At 43.0% G+C, this 4,733-nt stretch overlaps 1 pseudogene; it reads right to left on the bottom strand.

Moving 5' to 3' along the window:
• Nucleotides 1–357: 357 nt before the first annotated feature.
• LOC120622661 (uncharacterized) lies at nucleotides 358–473 on the bottom strand (annotated as a pseudogene).
• Between the last annotated feature and the right edge of the window lie 4,260 nt (nucleotides 474–4,733).

Below are 4,733 nucleotides of genomic sequence, written 5' to 3'. Positions count from 1 at the left end.
AAATATTAAGTAAAGTAACTCACAATTGAATTACTCAAATGCAATTATAAGGAAGTGAAGTGAGTATTCTCGATTTCAGGTTACATTGAAAAGTTTTATGTAATTTTTAAAAAGTTTAAGTAAAGTATCACAATTACACACAAAGTCTAAATTATAATGAAAGGGATGTGTTTTTTTGTTTGGTTTTTTTTTTTGTAATTTGTTTGTATAACAGACACATTATTCCTTAGAAAATTGTGCTCAGGACACCCAACTGGAGATATGATCAATGTCACTAGAAATGAGTTTGCTCTTGTTTTCATTTTCCTTCTTTTTATTATTATTATTATTATTATTATTATTAATTATTATTATTTATACCTACAGCACCTGGTCTTCCTAGGTGGTCTCCCATCCAAGTACTAACCAATCCCGACCCCGCTTAGCTTCCGAGATCAGACATCAGGCTTGTTCAGGGTGGCATGGCCACAGACCATGGACTATGGTTTCACTGGGACACAAACCCAGGACCTTCTGCATGTAAAGCAGATGTGCTAACCACTACACTATGGAATCACATCCTCGTTTCCCCTCTTTGTACTAGCAGTATCTCTCATGCACGATCTTCAAAGTAAACATGCCTCTCTCAGAGCCCTCCCACCACTGCTCTGTAGGGACGTGATGTATGTGCAGGATCTCTTACCACTGCTTGAAGTATCTGTCCACATGCGAGGCAGTGTGCAATTTGCAAAGTTTGGATGGAATGTGAGAAGGACACTGGAAATGAGGCAGGTTGTGAAAACGGGCATATGAAGGACAGTGTCTAATGTAACCAAGAGTAGAGTCTCTGTTAACTGAGGAAGCAAATACAGTCATGATACTTTTATTTTTTCCTATAAACCACTGGAACCCCAATTCATTATTAGCCACTAGTCAAATAATCTCTAAATATTGATACTTGTCCCTTATCCTTTTAATTGTCCAAGAACCCTAGCATCGTGCTTGACCCAAAGAGCTAAATCTTCTTCAAATGCCCAACATGGAACAAACTGGACACCAGCTGGTCTGTTATTGCCATAGATCCCTGTAATCACACCGTATCTTTATGGAATTTTACCCTATACGACCTGACTAGTGGTGTTTACCCAATGTAACAATGAAGCTTCTGTTTGTTGAGCCCCAGGTTCATTGTGAAAGGATGCTTTGCTTTTCTGAATGCGGGACCCAATTTGACAGCCCTGAGCAATCTTAGCAAACGTGTCCGGAATGAACGCAGCCCAGATGCCTCAAATCAAAGATCTGGATTACCACGCCTCCTGCTCTTCTCATTATTGACTCCCCATAACATTGGGGCATCTTTTTGTTGATTTTTTAAAAAACAAGGAGTCTTATTAAACCTTATGTTGGACAATGAAAGATATTCATTCCCCAGCCAGCATCATAAGGGAGCCTACACTCAACAACACCAAGATGATTCGCCATTTTAAGACATATCCTTAAGAATTTCAGGGTGATTTTCTGTTCTGGCTCATACCAAGAAGTATAGTGTTTCCATTGCTAAAGAAAGAAAAATAAATGCCCCTCACCTCCAGGCCAACCCTTTGGTGAAGCATCTGGTTACACTAAGAATAGGATCTTTGTTTTTCCTGCCTTCTGAAAAGATAGTATCATCAAAATGCTACCCTCTACTTACTGTTTTGTGCTATATTCTCACCATATCTTACTTTATCAACCTGTTATAGCTCTATACAACAGAGGGAAAGAGTGATGGTAACTGATGCATTTATTGAGTGCTAGCAATTCGACTTACATGACCTTCCCAAACAATACCATGAGATGCCTTCATGGATAAACGATGACTCAGGAAGTTCGAGCGACCTGCTCCAAAACGCCAGATCTGTGAGTTGTGGGCAGGATTTGAATCCAGGTCCATTTGTCTCTGAGGCCCATATATTGCCTATTTGCCTAAATCGTATAATTACTCCCATTTGAGAGGCAATGAAAATTAACCTCAAACAAATCAAATAATATGCTCACCGACAAAAATCAGAGTTAAAAGTCAAACTCTCCAAATGCCAGGCCTGCTTTTCACAGCAGTTCTCTCCTCTCAAAGAGAAAGAACAAAATCACATTACATTAGCAGCTGTGTCTGGCTCTAAGACGCTTCCTCTCCTTCCGTCAGCACTGGAATGGAGAGAGGCAGACGCTTCTGAAGGCTGTCAGTTATTTCAAAGAAACACTGAACAGCACAGAACTCATTAGCCATAAAATCAGGATGTTTTGGGGGCACCTTTCAGAACTTTCAGAAAATCTCTTTCAGGGACCTTCGATACAATTATGACCTTGTCTCTACAATACAATTATCAAAGGGCTGTCAACAAGCACTTATGGCACTCACCTTCAGCCAAGTGCCACAGAGGTCAATGGAAAGTTCCTCTCAACCATGAGCAGACAGTCAGAAGCTCTTTCTGACTGCCACAATCAATCGGGGGACAGTTTGCACAGGCCAGCCAGGAGCCACCTGCCCGCCCCACTGACTCTTGTGAGAAGGGCCAGGGACCAGCAGGGGATGAAGAATTTAAGAAGATAACTCTTAAGGTCCTTCCCTCTATTGACTCTGAGACTATTTAACATTTTCACTTTCAGGAACAAAAACAAAACAGAAAACAAGCAAGCAGAAGCCTCTCTTATTTTAAGAGCAAGTCATTCCTTCGAAGAAGCGTTAGAGGAAGTTGAAAATCTTAAGTCAAATATCAAACGTTGGAATGAATGTTCCATGATGGGACATTATTCTGTCTGCTTTAGATAAATCATCGCAATTAGCATTATGAAAAACCACGGGTGAGGGGTCCAGGTTTTAGATAAGTGACTAGTTCAAAAGACTTGTCCTCACGTCAGCAGCTGGGTGGGGCAGACTTGTTCTTTCCAGGGTACAAAGCCCCCTTCCAGAAAAAACCATAAGAGAGGGTAAGGATGAAAGACAGGCTAGTAAGGCCAGGAGACGGGAAGGGCGGGCCTCAGGTCCAGCCCGGGGAAGTGCGGTCTGGCAGTCTTAAACTCGCAGCCATCTCTGCTGTCCCCTTCCCCATTCCAGACCGGAGTGGACACAGGTCTAGTGAGCTGTGAGGCAGCAAAGCAGGGCAGGACCATCGGTGCCAGGCTTATCCATCCAGCAAGCTGGCGACTCGAGGCAAGTTGCTCAACCTTTCTAGGCCTCAGTTTCCACATTCAAAAACGGGGCTTAGGGCTGAGATATCTGCCAGATCCCTCGGCTTCTAATGCTCTTTGAGTTCATAATACGGGTGGTTAATAACAACCCTGTAGGTTGACATATCGAATTGTCTGATTCAATAATTAACTAATAAAAAATTAAAATAGCATGATATGTTATTTTCTCCATAAACCTTTGGCCCGATTCATTGAGGATTAGAAAAGTACCAAACTCAACATACAGATTTTTACGCCACAGAATGTTTCTGCTTTTGGAAGGGGCAAAGGTAAATGTTTTTATCATCTTTTACAGTGCATGAAACCCATATATACTATGTTATTAAATTTTCCTAGACTTCAAAATGGAGGTTCACATTGCCAGTTCAGGTCCCCGAGACCCTGGAAGTGTAAATGCGTTTGCCCAGAGGGACAGGACTAGGGAAAGGCAAGGCCAGAACTGAAAGGCTTGTCTTCATTCCACATCTCGCGTCCTTCATATGAGCACACTTTTCCTTAAGATTAACAGTCAATAAGATCCACTTTCACCCTATGATGAATTAAAATTCAACACTTACCCTTGAACGTATCGCTAGATCTGTTTAATGCATCTATCTATATTTGGAATATGACAACATTTCTGAGTAATTTGAGGTTAATTATTTATTATAAAACCCCACAGTTGCAGCTTTTCGTTTTGTAAGAGCAAAAATGAGGAGGGGAAAAAAGACAAGATATTTCCATATTTTGCCACTGAAATCATCTTTTCAACTAGAGGCTCAGTGAAGTGCCAGAATGCAGGTTTGACTCAGTTCTGAACTGTCAAAACATGTTTTCCTGCCCAGAGCTAAAACCATATCTAATATACCTTTCAAACATTGTGACCAAAATGACAAACTTTTCAAGTTTCTCTGTTGTTTGAATGAAACAAAACTATTATTTTTTGAAAAGCAAAAATGCATTAACATTCCTGGGCCCATTTCTCCCTCTGGGAGAAGGGGAACTTCCGGGGGGAGATTTTTAAATGGGCACAGTTTTAAATGGTTATAGTTTGGCAACCTGCCAGCTCTTCCTGGGAGGGTCAGAGGTGGCAAAGCCCCTGGGGGAGAAGAGCAGGAGTCTGGGCACTCCCTGGGCCCTGTGGAGTGACAGAACTGGAGCTCCTGGTGAGACGAAGCCGAAGCCGACAGTCTGTGCCCCTGAGCTTGTCCTCTCCGTGTCGGCCTGTGAGTTGGAGCCCACTCAAGGCCAAGGATAGAGGGCCTGGATCAGCCTTACTGACCCACAGGGAGAAGCCCCAAGGCTGAGCTGTCACCAATGCGAAAGCAGAGAACTGGCGTCCGGCCTCCTGCAGAGACAGGGAGCGAGGGACAGGAAGTGTTGAAGTCCTGGCTGGGCCTTGGCCCCGCATCTGCTCCTAAGGTCTGCTTGCTCCCACTGCAACCGTGTCCCCAACCATAGCTACGAGGATCTAGACAACCAGCTTTCAGTCCCAGCTAGTGACATCACCCTATGACATCAAAGCAAAGGGCGCCTTCTCTGGAGGG

Source organism: Pteropus medius, unplaced genomic scaffold (genome assembly GCF_902729225.1).
Source record: "Pteropus medius unplaced genomic scaffold, Ma_sr-lr_union100, whole genome shotgun sequence".
Taxonomy (NCBI): domain Eukaryota; kingdom Metazoa; phylum Chordata; class Mammalia; order Chiroptera; family Pteropodidae; genus Pteropus; species Pteropus medius.
This window is presented reverse-complemented; position numbering and strand designations above follow the sequence as displayed.